The sequence below is a fragment of the Lolium perenne genome, chromosome 2 (assembly GCF_019359855.2).
Source record: "Lolium perenne isolate Kyuss_39 chromosome 2, Kyuss_2.0, whole genome shotgun sequence".
Taxonomy (NCBI): Eukaryota; Viridiplantae; Streptophyta; class Magnoliopsida; order Poales; family Poaceae; genus Lolium; species Lolium perenne.
The window spans coordinates 242,288,636-242,308,781 of NC_067245.2; the positions used below are offsets into that span (position 1 = coordinate 242,288,636).

The window sequence follows — 20,146 nt, forward strand, 5'->3', positions numbered from 1 at the left end:
ATGTGTTTACAAAGCCAGCCACACGGCAGATGTTAGACCGATTCAGGACCAATCTAAATCTTGTATGTAATAGTTTAGATTGAGAGGGTGTGTTAGAATCGGAGAGTCCATGTTGTATACGAGTTAGAGACTCGTACGTGTTGTAATCTTGTATGACTGCCGTGCATATAAATAGAAGAGGTAGACGTGTAAGTCTACCACGAAAACCCTAACCAGTTTTTTAGGCTTGTTTTACAGTACCTTTTACCACTGCTAGGTAAGGAGAGGTATGATTTGAGGCAACGGTCAAACGACTTAGATTAGGCCCGGTAGTCCAGCAAAACATAATAGAGAAAAAAAACAGCAGTATTCAGCCCGGCCCAACATCGACCAGACACCCTGTCCTGCATCCCCGAGCACGCGGGGTCGAGCAGCCAGAATCGCCGCCGCCACGACACCACGTCCTGCATCGCATGCGACCCCTGCTGCCACCAGATCGGCCCGGTCTTACATCGCCGGCGAGCGCCGCGCCACCAGGTAGGTCCCATCGTGCGTCGAGGGCGAGCACCGCCGCTACCAGGTCGGCCCTGTCGTCGTCGTGGACGAGCGCCGCCGCCACCAGGTCGGCCCCGTCGTGCGTCGCCGGCGAGCGACACGGACACTAGGTCGACACAACATTGAGAGACGTCATCACCAATCTCGCCGCCAGGTACGTCGACCCCAAGTCATGAATTATACCCATTGGCAGATCCTAGTCCGGTTTCTCTGCTTTCACAAAATTCGACCACACACATAAGCGGTCAACTGAACGGAGCCTCGTCGTCATCCTGTGTGCCTTCTTCTTATGTCTTGATCCGCGATCCCACGCGATGCTACCGCGGTACTGACGCTGGTACGCTGCTACTGCTCTACCGCTTGTCTGGCTACCAGCTGCGCTAATGCACACTACCAGACAACACCCTAGTCCTGCAGAATGCAGCGCCCTGCCCCTAGCCAAGTTATGTTCTGATTATTTCATAAGGATTGGGATGTAATTGCTGCACCCCGCCCAAGTTAGGTAATTTAGAATTTTAGTTATATTGATACAAATTTTAATGAGAAGAAGAGAAACAGCCAAACAAACTTCTCATATTTAATTGGTTCGCAAGTTAGATATGAAGATATAATGGCTGATTTCAAAGCTACAAAGTACATAAGGAATATTTCTCTAGCTAGTTACTGACTGTTGTTTATCCACAACACCATATTTCTTTAAAAGACGTGATTTTACTTGATTAGTAACATGAATCTTATTTTTATGATTGCGGTTTTCAGATATGAATGGTCAAGCGCTGGCGAGGACATGATTTCGAAGTACATTACTATTAGTAGTAATGTGCCGTACCATTCAGTTCATTCATTCTTTGCACCATGCTCTGTCAGGCTCAAAGTGTTGTGCCGTACCATTTAGTCCATTCTTTCTTTGTACTATGCTCCAGACAGTTATCCAGACCTACAATCTACAAACAAAGTCATACAAGTTGCAAGTAGAATCCATGCTTGTTTGCTCAAATAGCAGACAAATATATGATTAGAATAGAGTGAGGGTTCATGAAATCCGTGAGACATATATGTTATTAATCATTTCACCTTCTTTTACATCAATCCCAACTTTGAAAGTTGCTTTGAATTTCTTCGACATTTTCACTTTAGAAATCTCAAAACCAGTCCGAAAGCAAAATGAAGCAACAGAAAGAAGGCTAACCTCAGCTTCTGGTTTCCTTAGACTCAAGCATTTAATCGCAGGTATTTGTTTATACCAGAATTCCTTCTTCTTTAATACAAATTATATTATTCAACTTGTGGGTTAAACTGACACATTATACTAGTCAACCTGCACAAAAATTTAAAAATTAACAATGGACCAATGCATTTGGAAACAGGAACTAGACAGAGTTGAAGTTGCTCCAGCTGTAACATGCGCATGTTTAGACTTTACAAAAGTGAGTGAACTTGCTGGGCAAGTGTGGTTCTAATCGAATAAACAGCAATAGCAAAATGGGAAGGCATGTCAATGCGCACCAAATTTCACTTTGCTTCATACTTTGTGCTATTCTATGCTTTCGACAACATCTCCATACTAACAAGGTCAAATTCTAGGTGTCCTCCATGACTGTTGACGCACATTGCTGATGTTATCTTCATTTCCCGGATAGTAGCATCAAGCGAGGCACTCTGTTCTTCTGCTTCCTCCAAAGCAATAGACATGGAAGTCAAGCTCTCAGTCAGCCCAGTTATCTCTTGCTTGCGGACATGGATTTTCTGCAGAGCCTCATACAGACAGCTCTTCATTGAACTTGGCTTGCTTTTGAACTCCCAAGATCAGCAACTCTTGCTGGGTTGTAGTTTTGCTATGTTATTACATGAACTAGTTGGTAAAACTGAATGTAATTGCAAGAGTGATTCTACTTATTTTGCTTAAAGTACTTGGTACTCATTTGATGTCAAATAGTTTGAAATATAAATATTTCAGTCTGTTCATAAACTGCGTTTGGCCAGTTTTACTCAAGCATTGGTTTGCTGCATGTTATTGCAGTCCAGGGGCGCGTATGTTTTCTGTTTATGCCTTTTTCCAACATGTGTTGGTCTGTCATTTCGTTTCCAGGCAGACAGTGTTGAATTAAATTGCTGTCGTTTGTGTGGGTACATTTGCAATCATTCTGTTGCGGAGGTCTGGCGTGATTCAGGAGTCGAACTGTAACATCATTTGTGTAATGCTCCAGGCCTCATCTTGTAACTGTGTTAAGTGATTCATTTACACGTTTGTAACCATTATTATTCTTAACTTGTGATGGAGGTAAGCACTAGAATAGGAGTTGTGCGCCTATCCATTATTTGCTGTGTGGTATAGACGACCAAAAACAGGAGAGGTGATGCCAGATATGAATCAAATTGAATAACACAAGTAGTACCGAACTGGATTACTATTGAGCACATGATTTCCAAGATACAGGAACGAAGAATCTACATTGTTGGAATAATTACTCTAGCTACATACATGTAAGTTAATACAGCAGCCAAGGCGATGACTACACTGAGGGTCGGCACCGAAAATGTGACCAACTTATGTATAAGAACCTGGAGCTCCTTTATATTGTCTTGTGCAACATCTTTGTTATTATTTATTTAACTTTCGCCTCCAGCTCTTCTATCACCGCAACCTGAAATGGTAGAAATGCCATCATCTTGAGGCTTGGCGTCACATATTTGTTGTAGTCTTCTTTTCGTCCCAAACCTGCTCTTCCAAATCAACTATCAAAAGATGTTGTCTTTTTACCTCCCAAGTGTAACCTGAGATTTTCATGCTCCATGTCAATTTTCTCACCATCCATCTGAGTAGCCTTGTCATGGGTCTGAATCATTGAAGAAAATAGAAGGCTCGAAACTAGAGAAAACAAAGCGGATCTGATAGTTTATCGCAACCTTAGCACATTAACCATGTCCACAGAAGTGCTCGAAAACTCGTCATGGGGCCAAGACATGATAGAGTCCCCACCCTCACCAGTGTAGCCACTACGTCCCGGCATCAGGTGAGGAGCTTGCTGAAGAAGATCAAAGTAAAATGGTTGGCATCAATTACTTTCTTCCGACATCAACATTACGAAATATCCACAATAGATCTTACCAGATAGAAGTCTTGACTGTTGTAAAAGATACCACGGTTGATTTATTTTTGCAAACTGCCTAATTCATGCATGAGTTTTTCTACACTTCAGTATATGTAGCATATATATATACGAGCACCCTTATGTGGCATTTATAATGTAGCATATATATGTGATATTAAAAAAAGTGGTCAGAGAAAACTGAGCACCCTTATCACTGGCATTTATAACCTGCTGAAGCATGCACCAAGCACTGTGTAATGGTATTCAGTGCTATCTAACCAGTTTTCGGAGGCAATAATTCCCAGTTTGGCCCGGTTTCGGATTAGGCATCTTTTGAGCCATTTTAATATTCTATAAAGTAGTCCTGCATTGTGTGTTCTAGACCAAAAAAAATCATCGGTACTCTGGTTTTCAATACAATCACCCTCTGATTTTCAATACAATCACACTTCAAACTAAAAGGCATCCACTCCTAGTTAGGAGTGAACCAGAAGACTATTCGAAACCGATACGGTATTTCGGTTACCATTTATCGCTAGCAGCTGGGAACAAAAACTTGCTCTATGTACAACAATTCAACCGTTCCACAGAACTAAGCTAGTGCAGGGATGACACACGATACAAAACTGGATGAAGACTATTCTGTGTTTTCAACACATCAAAGACAAATCAGGAACCAAAAGAAAACTTAAATATACTATGTTGTTGATAACATCTTCTTAAATTCACTAATGCAGTATCATAACCGATACCAATGCTGCGTATGGACATGAGTGTGGGTGGATGTGTGTGACTATAGTTTGCACAATTTAATCTTTATTCTTGCTCCTAGAGGTTTGAACTCTGTGTTAAGTACATTCATAGTTTTGCTTGTACCTCACCATAACACTTGTACAGAGCGTCATCTAAAAGCATGTAACAAGCCAATAAAACAAAAATACTACTTTGAAACCACAATTTGGTAATAAATACTAAAGCAACAACATGTAAAAAAAATCTGAACCTAATGGCACGAACCCTTGCTGCTCTGGTCGTAGAGGATGATCAAAATTCGAAATGAGCATAGATCAAATGGATGGATGCTTTATTTCCTACCAGGTCGTTGGTGGCGGGCTCGAAGTAGCCGGGGGGGACCCCTCCTCCCCCGCGTGCAGTGGCGCGCCGCAGAAGCCAGCAGTCGAAGCTACAGGGCCACGAGGATCACCAGAAAAAACCAACGCTGGAGAAGGCGATGGCCGCCAGGCCCGCTCCCGGAACATCGTAACGACCTCGGCCCTCTATGGCGAGCGAGGACAAAGTCTCCGAGGATCTTCAATCGATTGTGAGGCCAACAACGCGCGACTAGGAGAGGTAATTGGTAGGGAAGAGGAGTCGAAAGTTGGCGGTAGGGGGCTGTGCCGCCGAGTTGCAGAAGCCGACGGCCGGCGGCGGCGACGGCCGAACGAACGAGAATAGGTTAGGTCGGTCTGAGACCCTGGTCTCGTCCCAGGCCTATGTCTTGGGCTAGGAACGTTATTTGGGCCGGGGCCTGGTTACGGCCTTTTTTCTGTTTGGTGCGAAATTTGGCAAAGGTATGTAACATAACTGTCACGTTTTGGAGAGTGGTATGAAATTTTCTAGGCCTTTAGATGGACGAAAATGGAGGGTTGTTATTTATTTGAGGGTACCACAAAAGAACTCGTTTTTTAACTGTATAACTATATTGTTACAAGTTTCAAAAAAAAAAAAAAACTATATTGTTACATTTTCGAATTTGATGGCTTTTAATTTTACCTAGTATGGTTTATGTACCCCAAACGCATGCTTCCTTATTTTTTGAAACTAGGTATTGTTTCCGCTTGATTACGGTGATGTTTCGTCTATATTCACATGCCCACGTTTTTCTTTCACTATTTCCTGCAGGTACTGTACCCACTGCAGTTATCAACTATTATAAGATTAAAGTCATTCCGAGACACTTTGTATTTCTAGATACTTTTCTTAGTTAACCGTGGCAGAATTGTTTCATGCTATATTTGACTGATGATCATATATGTATGATAGCTCCGTTTGTACGCACTATATGTTCATCATTTGTTTGCTTACCTTAATCATGTTGTTTATCCATTATTGCTATATTTGAGTGACCATCATATTCGTATGCTAACTAGACCAAGATAATTTATGCATATCCATTATCATTCCAATTTAGTATACTAGTCATCAACCCATGCATCCGCATTGTCATGTATGAACGATTGAAAATATGTAAGATTGTAAATGAAAGATTAATTTATTATCTTATTATAAATTATTATAAATGTGATACTTTCTTATATTTGTCCAAGATTAAATTTTCTCACTTGGATGTAGGACTTTTCAAAGTATGCATGACACTTTCTTGTCTGAAGATAGACAAAACACCATGCAGACTACCAACAACATGCTATATTATTCATAGTGCCATTTGACATGATGTAATAGATCAAATTTGAGATCTATGAAGTCTGTCGGATGACTTGCTTACTTTGATTGTAATAAACATATTGTAATTTACGCTACTTCCAGTTTAATTAAGGAAAGATATGCCTTTGCACATGGACTACCATACTTAAATCAAACAGTTTCCTAGAAAACTTAAATTATAGCTCGAGGCCTCAGGTTAGCAGGACTATATATAAAATCAATTGTTGGTTGTTATCTACGCACCACTCAGATACTACACATCACGCGGAGGGAGTGGTGTGCAAATCAATCACGAATCAAGGCCTCAAGGCTTATACCAATACCATGCACACAATTTTATCGTCCACGGTAATATCATTGACGGTTGCAGTCGGTGACATCATGTATCAGCAATTTTGGAGAAACACGCATGTACCTGATTCTGTAGAGACCACTGCCAGATCGATATAGGCTATCGCCAAACTCCCAGTCCAGCGGGGGATGAGCAAATATTTGCCGCTGCGGCCAGATGCACCCGGTGAGGTATGGCTTTGTCGCCGCAGTCCAAACTCCAGGAAACGTCGGGATGGACAAATAGTGGCCGCTGGGAGGAGGTGGACGTAAACTTCTTCTTGATCGAAGTAATCTTCGCAGCCAGATCTGGAGACGCCAACAATTAGGGATGTTTTTTTGTGTGCAAGAATCTTTCCTTTCTTAGGATGATCGGGAGCGGAAAAGACACACGCATAGGAGAGGAAATCGTATATCATCTAATGGCCCTAAATTGACTATTATTAGATTTTTTTTGCGGGTAAAACTAGATCTTATTAAGTAGTTTGGGGCTACATTCAGCTCGGGTTCCATTTCCTGAAGAAGACATTTAGGTCCTGACCCGAACCATACAAGACTCTTACGCTCTATCCTTGCATAATTTGCAAGACAATGACCTGCTCTAACCTGTTGACGATCTACTTTTACAAAGAAGCAAATTCTATCTTGCCTTACTAATTCCTTAATCTCAGTAATAATATGCATGTAGATGAACCGGTCCTGTGCTGTTTCACGAACGGCTGCAACCAAAAGGGAACAGTCCGTCTCAACTAGAATAGGTAGCTGGCTTTGTTGAATAGCAAGATGAAGACCTTCTAAGCAAGCTGATAATTCTGCCTCCATAGCTTCAACACACGATGGTAGAAAATGACACGCTGAAAATATAATGTGTCCAACTTCATCCCGAAGGACCATACCCGAACCTCCATTGCCATCTACTTCCTTGAAGGATCCATCAATAGTGAGTGTGACCCAGCCAGCCGGCGGCCGGCGCCAGGATTTATCAGGCGGTAATTTAGCTTGACTTGCAGCTGGTACAACTGAAGCATCAATCATAGGTTGCTTGCCGTGTAGGATCTGATCTGTTGGGGTCGTTTTAATATTATGCAATAGCTTTAGATAACCACAAAGGAAACTCACCGATCCCTCTACTGTAGGAAGAGGCTTATCATGAGTAGCCTCGTTTCTAGCATGCCAAACCCTCCAGGTAAGTAGCAAAAATTTATCGATCATTCCAACCGGGATCGCAAGGATGACCGATCGAAACCACAACATTGGAGAGACCTGGAGATCCACATCCAATGGTAACTGTCAAATACGACGCATAGCAATCCATAACCGGCGATCATGAGGACATTTAGAGAGAGCGTGTGCCATATCCTCAATTTCCGCTCCACATATCTTGCACATAACAGTCACCTTCATACCTCTCCGAAGCTTATTATCCTCTATCGCTAGCGCATTGGATGTCGCCTTCCAAGCGAAAGTTTTCACTTTGGGTGGTACATACGATTTCCAAATCCGTGTCCAACAGGGGCAGTCTCCATCCGGCCTAGTGCTAGAAGCACAGAAATCATAATGTGCTGGTACCTCACTCAACGCTAGTTTATAGGCACTACGTACCGTGAAGATACCACTCGTCTCTGGCATCCAAGCCAATAAGTCCGTCTCTCCTCTCTTCGATGGCTTGATTTTCAAAATCTCCGCAGCTTCGAAAGGGTGAAAAATGTCGTGCACTAGCTGTTCCTTCCAGGACCCATTTGCATCAATCAATTCTGACGCACGCCGAATTCTTCTATTATGTCTCGGTGTAAGTGTTTTTCCGTATGTGTTTCTCGGAATCCAGCTATCCCTCCATATTCTGATATTAGCACCATTGCCCACGCGCCATATGAGACCCTTCTTCAGAAGTTCTAGGCCGTGCGCGATTGTCGTCCAAGTCGACGATGGAGATCCTGGGGGTGGAGTCCCAGGTGGATGATACGTCTCCGACGTATCGATAATTTCTTATGTTCCATGCCACATTATTGATGTTATCTACATGTTTTATGCACACTTTATGTCATATTCGTGCATTTTCTGGAACTAACCTATTAACAAGATGCCGAAGTACCAGTTCCTGTTTTCTGCTCTTTTTGGTTTCAGAAATCTTAGTAACGAAATATTCTCGGAATCGGACGAAATCAACGCCCAAGTTCCTATTTTCATCGGAAGCATCCAGAACACCCGGGAAGGACCAGAGGGGAGCCCTGGGGGCCCCACACCACACCCCGGCGCGGCCAGGGGGGGCCGCGCCCCCCTATAGTGTGGGCCCCCCAGAAGCCCTCCTGCGCCGCCTCTTCGCCTATATAAAGCCCCTGGATCGAAAACCCTGATACGTTCGACGAAAACCACAGAAACCTTCCAGAGCCGCCGCCAAGATCTGGGGGACAGGAGTCTCTGTTCCGGCACGCCGCCGGGAAGGGGAAGTGCCCCCGGAAGGCTCCTTCATCGACACCGCTGCCATCTCCACCGCCATCTTCATCACCGCTGCTGCTCCCATGAGGAGGGAGTAGTTCTCCATCGAGGCTCGGGGCTGTACCGGTAGCTATGTGGTTCATCTCTCTCCCATGTACCTCAATACAATAATCTCATGAGCTGCTTTACATGATTGAGATTCATATGAGTTTTGTATCACAATTCATCTATGTGCTACTCTAGTGATGTTATTAAAGTATTCTATTCCTCCTGCATGGTGTAAAGGTGACTAGTGTGTGCACCATGTGGTTCTTGTCGTAGGCTATGATCATGATCTCTTGTGGATTGTGAAGTTAACTATTACTATGATGGTATTGATGTGATCTATTTGGTTATGTTGATCTATCTTGCACTATAAGGTTACTAAAATATGAACATTAATTGTGGAGCTTGTTAACTCCGGCATTGAGGGTTCGTGTAATCCTACGCAATGTGTTCATCATCCAACAAGAGTGTAGAGTATGCATTTATCTATTCTGTTATGTGATCAATGTCGAGAGTGTCCACTAGTGAAAGTGTAATCCCTAGGCCTTGTTCCTAAATACTGCTATCGCTGCTTGTTTACTGTTTTACTGTGTTACTACTGCTGCAATACTACCACCATCAACTACACGCCAGCAAGCTATTTTTTGGCACCGCTGCTACTGCTCATATATATTCATACCACCTGTATTTCACTATCTCTTCGCCGAACTAGTGCACCTATTAGGTGTGTTGGGGACACAAGAGACTTCTTGCTTTGTGGTTGCAGGGTTGCATGAGAGGGATATCTTTGACCTCTTCCTCCCTGAGTTCGATAAACCTTGGGTGATCCACTTAAGGGAAAACTTGCTGCTGTTCTACAAACCTCTGCTCTTGGAGGCCCAACACTGTCTACAGGAAAAGGAGGAGGCGTAGACATCAAGCTATTTTCTGGCGCCGTTGCCGGGGAGGAAAGGTAAAAGGTACTCACACTCCGGACCTCGGCTACTAAGCTATTTCCCGGCGCCGTAAGTACTCAAAGCTATTTCCTTTAGATCCTGCAATTGCAACTTTTTGTTTCTTGTTTACACTAGTTTGGCATAATGGACAAGAATGATCTTCTTATTCTATTTCCTGATTTAAAACATGGATTGTTTGATGCGAAAATTAAAAAACCTATGGAATCTTATTTGCATGCTGGTAGTAATATTAGTATGAACGCTTTGAACACCATTGTTGATAATGATATAGAAAGTTCTAAGCTTGGGGAAGCTGGTTTTCATGATCTTTTTAGTCCCCCAAGCATTGAGGAGAAAATTTTCTTTGATGATACTTTGCCTCCTATTTATGATGATTATAATGATAGTGGTCTTTTGGTGCCACCTACTATGGAGAGTAAATTTTGTTGTGATTATACTATGCCTCCAACACTTGATGAGAATAATAATGATAGCTACTTTGTTGAATTTGCTCCCGCTACAACTAATAAAATTGACTATGCTTATGTGGAGAGTAATAATTTTATGCATGAGACTCATGATAAGAATGTTTCATTTGATAGTTATATTGTTGAGTTTGCTCATGTTGCTACTGAAATTTATTATGAGAGAGGAAAATATGGTTGTAGAAATTTTCATGTTACTAAAATACCTCTCTATGTGCTGAAATTTTTGAAGCTACACTTGTTTTATCTTCCTATGCTTGTTACTTTGCTCTTCATGAACTTGTTTATTTACAAGATTCCTTTTCATAGGAAGCATGTTAGACTCAAATGTGTTTTAAAATTTGCCTCTTGATGCTCTCTTTTGCTTCAAATACTATTTCTTGCGAGTGCATCATTAAAACTGCTGAGCCCATCTTAATGGCTATAAAGAAAGAACTTCTTGGGAGATAACCCATGTGTTATTTTGCTACAGTACTTTGTTTTATATTTGTGTCTTGGAAGTTGTTTACTACTGTAGCAACCTCTCCTTATCTTAGTTTTGTGTTTTGTTGTGCCAAGTGAAGCCTCTAATCGAAGGTTGATACTAGATTTGGATTTCTGCGCAGAAACAGATTTCTATCTGTCACGAATCTGGGCTGTTTTCTCTGTAGAAAAATCAGAAAAATATGCCAATTTACGTGCGTGTTCCTCAGATATGTACGCAACTTTCATTATTTTTGAGTTTTCTGAGCTGAGCAACGGAAGTATTTATTAGAAATTCGTCTTTACGGACTGTTCTGTTTTGACAGATTCTGCCTTTTATTTCGCATTGCTTCTTTCGCTGTGTTGGGTGGATTTCTTTGTTCCATTACCTTCCAGTAGCTTTGAGCAATGTCCAGAAGTGTTAAGAATGATTGTGTCACCTCTGAACATGTGAGTTTTTGATTATATACTAACCCCTCTAATGAAGTTTATGAGAAGTTTGGTGTGAAGGAAGTTTTCAAGGGTCAAGAGAGGAGGATGATATACTATGATCAAGAAGAGTGAAAGCTCTAAGCTTGGGGATGCCCCGGTGGTTCACCCCTGCATATTCTAAGAAGACTCAAGCGTCTAAGCTAGGGGATGCCCAAGGCATCCCCTTCTTCATCGACAACATTATCAGGTTCCTCCCCTGAAACTATATTTTTATTCCGTCACATCTTATGCACTTTACTTGGAGCGTCTGTATGTTTCTTGTTTTTGTTTTTGTTTGAATAAATGCTTGTGTGGGAGAGAGACACGCTCCGCTGGTTCGTATGAACACATGTGTTCTTAGCTTTTAATTTTCATGGCGAAGGTTGAAACTGCTTCGTTAATTGTTATATGGTTGGAAACGGAAAATGCTACATGTAGTAATTGGTATGATGTCTTGAATAACTTGATATTTGGCAATTGTTGTGCTCTTGTTTAAGCTCTTGCATCATATACCTTGCACCTATTAGTGAAGAAATACATAGAGCTTGTTAAAATTTGGTTTGCATGAGTGGTTTCTCTAGAGTCTAGATATTTTCTAGTAAGATGTTTGAACAACAAGGAAGACGATGTATAGTTTTATAATGCTTGTAATATGTCTTTTATGTGAGTTTTGCTGTACTAGTTCGTGCTTGTGTTTGCTTCAAACAACCTTGCTAGCCTAAACCTTGTATCGAGAGGGAATACTTCTCATGCATCCAAATCCTTGAGCCAAACAACACTATGCCATTTGTGTCCACCATACCTACCTACTACATGGTATTTCTCCGCCATTCCAAAGTAAATTGCTTGAGTGCTACCTTTAAAATTCCATCATTCACCTTTGCAATATATAGCTCATGGGACAAATAGCTTAAAAACTATTGTGGTATTGAATATGTAATTATGTACTTTATCTCTTATTAAGTTGCTTGTTGTGCGATAACCATGTTCACTGGGGACGCCATCAACTACTCTTTGTTGAATTTCATGTGAGTTGCTATGCATGTTCGTCTTGTCTGAAGTAAGAGCGATCTACTACCTTATGGTTAAGCATGCATATTGTTAGAGAAGAACATTGGGCCGCTAACTAAAGCCATGATCCATGGTGGAAGTTTCAGTTTTGGACAATATCCTCAATCTCATATGAGAAAAATAATTGTTGCTACATGCTTATGCATAAAAGAGGAGTCCATTATCTGTTGTCTATGTTGTCCCGGTATGGATGTCTAAGTTGAGAATAATCAATAGCGAGAAATCCAATGCGAGCTTTCTCCTTAGACCTTTGTACAGGCGGCATAGAGGTACCCCTTTGTGACACTTGGTTAAAACATGTGCATTGTGATGATCCGGTAGTCCAAGCTAATTAGGACAAGGTGCGGGCACTATTAGTATACTATGCATGAGGCTTGCAACTTGTAAGATATAATTTACATGATACATATGCTTTATTACTACCGTTGACAAAATTGTTTCATGTTTTCAAAATCAAAGCTCTAGCACAAATATAGCAATCGATGCTTTTCCTCTATGGAGGACAATTCTTTTACTTTCAATGCTGAGTCAGTTCACCTATTTCTCTCCACCTCAAGAAGCAAACATTTGTGTGAACTGTGCATTGATTCTTACATACTTGCTTATTGCATTTGTTATATTGCTTTGCATTGATAACTATCCATGAGATATACATGTTACAAGTTGAAAGCAACCGCTGAAACTTAATCTTCCATTATGTTTCTTCAATACCTTTACTAAGAATTTATTGCTTTATGAGTTAACTCTTATGCAAGACTTATTGATGCTTGTCTTGAAGTGCTATTCATGAAAAGTCTTTGCTTTATGATTCACTTGTTTACTCATGTCATATACATTGTTTTGATCGCTGCATTCACTACATATGCTTTACAAATAGTATGATCAAGGTTATGATGGCATGTCACTCCAGAAATTATCTTTGTTATCGTTTTACACCGCTCGGACGAGCGAAACTAAGCTTGGGGATGCTGATACGTCTCCGACGTATCGATAATTTCTTATGTTCCATGCCACATTATTGATGTTATCTACATGTTTTATGCACACTTTATGTCATATTCGTGCATTTTCTGGAACTAACCTATTAACAAGATGCCGAAGTGCCAGTTCCTGTTTTCTGCTGTTTTTGGTTTCAGAAATCCTAGTAACGAAATATTCTCGGAATCGGACGAAATCAACGCCCAAGTTCCTATTTTCATCGGAAGCATCCAGAACACCCGGGAAGGACCAGAGGGGAGCCCTGGGGGCCCCACACCACACCCCGGCGCGGCCAGGGGGGGGGGCCGCGCCCCCCTATAGTGTGGGCCCCCCCAGAAGCCCTCCTGCGCCGCCTCTTCGCCTATATAAAGCCCCTGGATCGAAAACCCTGATACGTTCGACGAAAACCACAGAAACCTTCCAGAGCCGCCGCCAAGATCTGGGGGACAGGAGTCTCTGTTCCGGCACGCCGCCGGGACGGGGAAGTGCCCCCGGAAGGCTCCTTCATCGACACCGCTGCCATCTCCACCGCCATCTTCATCACCGCTGCTGCTCCCATGAGGAGGGAGTAGTTCTCCATCGAGGCTCGGGGCTGTACCGGTAGCTATGTGGTTCATCTCTCTCCCATGTACCTCAATACAATAATCTCATGAGCTGCTTTACATGATTGAGATTCATATGAGTTTTGTATCACAATTCATCTATGTGCTACTCTAGTGATGTTATTAAAGTATTCTATTCCTCCTGCATGGTGTAAAGGTGACTAGTGTGTGCACCATGTGGTTCTTGTCGTAGGCTATGATCATGATCTCTTGTGGATTGTGAAGTTAACTATTACTATGATGGTATTGATGTGATCTATTTGGTTATGTTGATCTATCTTGCACTATAAGGTTACTAAAATATGAACATTAATTGTGGAGCTTGTTAACTCCGGCATTGAGGGTTCGTGTAATCCTACGCAATGTGTTCATCATCCAACAAGAGTGTAGAGTATGCATTTATCTATTCTGTTATGTGATCAATGTCGAGAGTGTCCACTAGTGAAAGTGTAATCCCTAGGCCTTGTTCCTAAATACTGCTATCGCTGCTTGTTTACTTGTTTCTTTGTGTTACTACTGCTTTGCAATACTACCACCATCAACTACACGCCATCAAGCTATTTTACGGCACCGCTGCTTTGCTCATATATATTCATACCACCTGTATTTCACTATCTCTTCGCCGAACTAGTGCACCTATTAGGTGTGTTGGGGACACAAGAGACTTCTTGCTTTGTGGTTGCAGGGTTGCATGAGAGGGATATCTTTGACCTCTTCCTCCCTGAGTTCGATAAACCTTGGGTGATCCACTTAAGGGAAAACTTGCTGCTGTTCTACAAACCTCTGCTCTTGGAGGCCAAACTCTGTCTACAGGAAAAGGAGGAGGCGTAGACATCAGTGGACTCCACCTAAGGTGGCCGGCCACCCCCTCCCAAGGAAAGGTGGGAATCCCACCTCAAGTGGGAATCCCACCATGGGTAGGTTTCATGTCATATGGAAGGTTTTGGTTTGGGGTCTTATTCGAAGACTTGTAGATCAACTCTTGGGTGTTCCACCTATATAATGAGGGACAAGGGGAGGGGGCCGACCACCTCAAGCCAAAGCCTTGGCCGCACCCCATAGTGGCCGGCCACCCCTCTCCCAAACCCTAGCCGCCCCACCTCCTCCACCTCTCCCGCAAACGCTTAGCGAAGCTCCGCCGGAGATCTCCATCGACACCGCCAACACGTCGTCGTGCTGCCGGGATTCAAGGAGGAGCTACTACTTCCGCTGCCCGCTGGAACGGGGAGAAGGACGTCGTCTTCATCAACACCGAACGTGTGACCGAGTACGGAGGTGCTGCCCGATTGTGGCACCGTCAAGATCTTCTACGCGCTTTTGAAAGCGGCAAGTGATCGTCTACCGTAGCAACGAGAGCCTCCTTTCGTAGGCTTTGGAAATCTTCAAGGGTTAGTCTTGTTCATCCCCTCGTTGCTCTCATCTTCTAGATTGCATCTTGGCTTGGATTGCGTTCTCGCGGTAGGATTTTTTTTGTTTTCTATGCTACGAATCCCTACACAAGATACACTGCTCTTGTGAGAAATAAGTGTTATTTCAATTTTTCTATTCATCTATGCACAATTATCTAATGTCATACAATTATTTTGATTCTATGATTTGTTAGTTTAAACTTAACTATTTAAACGTAAAGTTTGTATTGGCAATCCATCTCCGCACCATAATGATATGGTGTCATACGTTTTCTTTCAGCGTTTCTGCACCGATGCTCTATATTGTAGGTATTTCTTTCTTTTATCATGTCTCTAAACTGGGTGTAATTCATGTTTTGCATCTCATGTTATGCAATTAACTATTCTTCTCATTACCTACATCTTTGAGGCAACGACTTATCAATTATCTCTGCCATAATCTTGGTTTGTTTGCTTGCAACAAAGACACCAGATGAAGATTTGGAATATCAGGATATCAACCATGCCAAGATGAGGATGCTTCCTATATTTTGCTTGCAACAGTGACCCCAATGAAAGACGAGGATGCTTCCTATATTTTGCTTGCAACAGTGACCCCAATGAAAGATGAGGATATGCTTCTTCTATGATATATTATTTAGACCAATGAAAACTTTATGATATCCATTGTTTACCTTTACATGGATGATATGCGTACAGCACGCGTCCGTTGGGAACCCCAAGAGGAAGGTGTGATGCGTACAGCAGCAAGTTTTCCCTCAGTAAGAAACCAAGGTTTATCGAATCAGTAGGAGCCAAGAAGCACGTTGAAGGTTGATGGTGGCGGAGTGTAGTGCGGCGCAACACCAAGGATTCCGGCGCCAACGTGGAACCTGCACAACACAACTAAATTACTTTGCCCCAACGTGACAGTGAGGTTGTCAATCTCACCGGCTTGCTGTAACAAAGGATTAGATGTATAGTGTGGATGATGATGTTTGCAGAAAACAGTAAGAACGAGTATTGCAGTAGATTGTATTCGATGTAAAAGAATGGACCGGGGTCCACAGTTCACTAGTGGTGTCTCTCCAATAAGAATTAGCATGTTGGGTGAACAAATTACAGTATGGCAAATGACAAATAAAGATGGCATGACAATGCACATACATATTATGATGAGTAGTGTGAAATTCAATTGGGCATTATGACAAAGTACATAGACCGCTATCCAGCATGCATCTATGCCTAAAAAGTCCACCTTCGGGTTAGCGTCCGCACCCCTTCCAGTATTAAGTTACAAACAACAGACAATTGCATTAAGTATGGTGCGTAATGTAATCAACACAAATATTCTTAGACATAGCATTGATGTTTTATCCCTAGTGGCAACAGCACATCCACAACCTTAGAACTTTCTGTCACTGTCCCAGATTTAATGGAGGCATGAACCCACTATCGAGCATAAATACTCCCTCTTGCAGTTACAAGTAACGACTTGGCCAGAGCCTCTACTAATAACGGAGAGCATGCAAGATCATAAACAACACATAGATGATAAATTGATAATCAACATAACATAGCATTCCATATTCATCGGATCCCAACAAACGCAACATGTAGCATTACAAATAGATGATCTTGATCATGTTAGGCAGTTCACAAGATCCGACAATGATAGCACAATGAGGAGAAGACAACCATCTAGCTATTGCTATGGACCCATAGTCCAGGGGTGAACTACTCACACATCACTCCGGAGGCGACCATGGCGGTGAAGAGTCCTCCGGGAGATGATTCCCCTCTCCGGCAGGGTGCCGGAGGCGATCTCCTGAATCCCCCGAGATGGGATTGGCGGCGGCGGCAGCGTCTCTGGAAGGTTTTCCGTATCGTGGCTCTCGGTACTGGGATATTCTCGACGAAGGCTTTAAGTAGGCGGAAGGGTAGGTCAGGGGGCGCCACGAGGGGCCCACACGCTAGGGTGGCACGACCCAAGCCCTGGCCGCGCGGTCCTGGCGTGTCGTCGCCTCGTCGCCCCACTTCGTTTCCCTTTCGGACTTCTGGAAACTTCGTGGAAAAATAAGACCCTGGGCGTTGATTTCATCCAATTCCGAGAATATTTCCTTACTAGGATTTCGAAACCAAAAACAGCAGAAAACAGCAACTGGCTCTTCGGCATCTTGTTAATGGGTTAGTGCCGGAAAATGCATAAATATGACATAAAGTATGTATAAAACATGTGTATATCATCAATAAAGTAGCATGGAACATAAGAAATTATCGATACGTTGGAGACGTATCAGCATCCCCAAGCTTAGTTCCTACTCGTCCTCGAGTAGGTAAACGATAACAAAGATACTTTCTGAAGTGACATGCTATCATAATCTTGATCAATACTATTGTAAAGCACATGAGATGAATGCAGCGATTCAAAGCAATGGTAAAGACAATGAATAAACAACTGAATCATATAGCGAAGACTTTTCATGAATAGTACTTTCAAGACAAGCATCAATAAGTCTTGCATAAGAGTTAACTCATAAAGCAGTAAATTCATAGTAAAGGCATTGAAGCAACACAAAGGAAGATTAAGTTTCAGCGGTTGCTTTCAACTTGTAACATGTATATCTCATGGATAATTGTCAATACAGAGTAATATGATGAATGCAAATATGCAAGTATGTAAGAATCAATGCACAGTTAACACAAGTGTTTGCTTCTAAGATGGAAGGAATAGGTAAACTGACTCAACATAAAAGTAGAAGAATGGCCCTTCGAAGAGGGAAGCATGGATTGCTATATTTGTGCTAGAGCTTTTATTTCAAAAACAAGAAACAATTTTGTCAACGGTAGCAATAAAGCATATGTGTTATGTATAAGATATCCTATAAGTTGCAAGCCTCATGCATAGTTTACCAATAGTGCCCGCTCCTTGTCCTAATTAGCTTGGATTTACATGGATTATCATCGCATAACATATGTTTTAACCAAGTATCACAAATGGGTACCTCTATGCCGCCTGTACAAAGGTCTAAGGAGAAAGCTCGCATTGGATTTCTCGCTTTTGATTATTCTCAACTTAGACATCCATACCGGGACAACATAGACAACAGATAATGGACTCCTCTTTAATGCATAAGCATTCAACAACAAATAATATTCTCATAAGAGATTGAGGATTGTTGTCCAAAACTGAAACTTCCACCATGGTTCATGGCTTTAGTTAGCGGCCCAATGTTCTTCTCTAACAATATGCATACTCAAACCATTCAACTCATGATAAATCGCCCTTACTTCAGACAAGACGAACATGCATAGCAACTCACATGATATTCAACAAAGGTGAAATAGTTGATGGCGTCCCTAGGAACATGGTTATCGCTCAACAAGCAACTTATTAAGAAATAAGATACATAAGTACATATTCAATACCACAATAGTTTTTAAGCTATTTTTCCCATGAGCTATATATGGCAAAGACAAAGGAATGAAATTTTAAAGGTAGCACTCAAGCAATTTACTTTGGAATGGCAGAAAATACCATGTAGTAGGTAGGTATGGTGGACACAAGTGGCGTAGTTTTTGGCTCAAGGATTTTGGATGCATGAGAAGTAATCCCTCTCAATACAAGGCTTAGGCTAGCAAGGTTATTTGAAGCAAACACAAGTATGAACCGGTACAGCAAAACTTACATAAGAACATATTGCAAGCATTATAAGACTCTACACTGTCCTCCTTGTTGCTCAAACCCTTACCAGAAAATATCTAGACTTTAGAGAGACCAATCATGCAAACAAAATTTTAGCAAGCTCTATGTATTTCTTCACTAATAGGTGCAAAGTATATGATGCAAGAGCTTAAACATGATCTATATGAGCACAACAATTGCCAAGTATCAAATTATTCAAGACATTATACCAATTACCACATGTAGCATTTTCTGTTTCCAACCATATAACAATTAACGAAGCAGTTTTAACCTTCACCATGAACATTAAGAATAAAGCTAAGAACATATATGTTCATATGAAACAGCGGAGCGTGTCTCTCTCCCACACAATGAATGCTAGGATCCAATTTTATTCAAACAAAACAAAAACAAAAGCAAACAGACGCTCCAAGTAAAGCACATAAGATGTGACGGAATAAAAATATAGTTTCACTAGAGGAACCTGATAATGTTGTCGATGAAGAAGGGGATGCCTTGGGCATACCCAGGCTTAGATGCTTGAGTCTTCTTGAAATATGCAGGGATGAACCACCGGGGCATCCCCAAGCTTAGAGCTTTCACTCTTCTTGATCATATTGTATCATCCTCCTCTCTTGATCCTTGAAAACTTCCTCCACACCAAACTCAAAACAACTCATTAGAGGGTTAGTGCATAATCAAAATTCACATGTTCAGAGGTAACATAATCATTCTTAACACTTCTGGACATTGCACAAAGCTACTGAAAGTTAATGGAATAAAGAAATCCATCAAACATAGCAAAACAGGCAATGCGAAATAAAAGGCAGAATCTGTCAAAACAGAACAGTCCGTAAAGACGAATTTTTTAGGTGCACCAGACTTGCTCAAATGAAAATGCTCAAATTGAATGAAAGTTGCGTACATATCTGAGGATTACTCACGTAAATTGGCAGATTTTCTGAGTTACCTACAGAGAACCCTGCCCAAATTCGTGACAGCAAGAAATCTGTTTCTGCGCAGTAATCCAAATCTAGTATGAACCTTACTATCAAAGACTTTACTTGGCACAACAATGCAATAAAATAAAGATAAGGAGAGGTTGCTACAGTAGTAATAACTTCCAAGACTCAAATATAAAACAAAGTGCAGAAGTAAAATCATGGGTTGTCTTCCATAAGCGCTTT

At 41.8% G+C, this 20,146-nt stretch overlaps 1 long non-coding RNA gene across 3 annotated transcripts; it reads left to right on the forward strand.

Annotated features, from left to right (window-relative positions):
• Positions 1-366: 366 nt before the first annotated feature.
• On the forward strand, positions 367-2,380 carry LOC127335421 (uncharacterized). 3 transcript variants are annotated; one of them, XR_011752491.1, is made up of 3 exons: positions 367-688; positions 1,294-2,024; positions 2,119-2,380. It is a non-coding gene; the product is annotated as an uncharacterized lncRNA (long non-coding RNA). The 3 variants fall into 3 exon arrangements; XR_007872737.2 differs by having other exon boundaries at positions 1,294-1,764; positions 1,902-2,380; XR_007872738.2 differs by having other exon boundaries at positions 1,294-2,380.
• Positions 2,381-20,146: the final 17,766 nt, after the last annotated feature.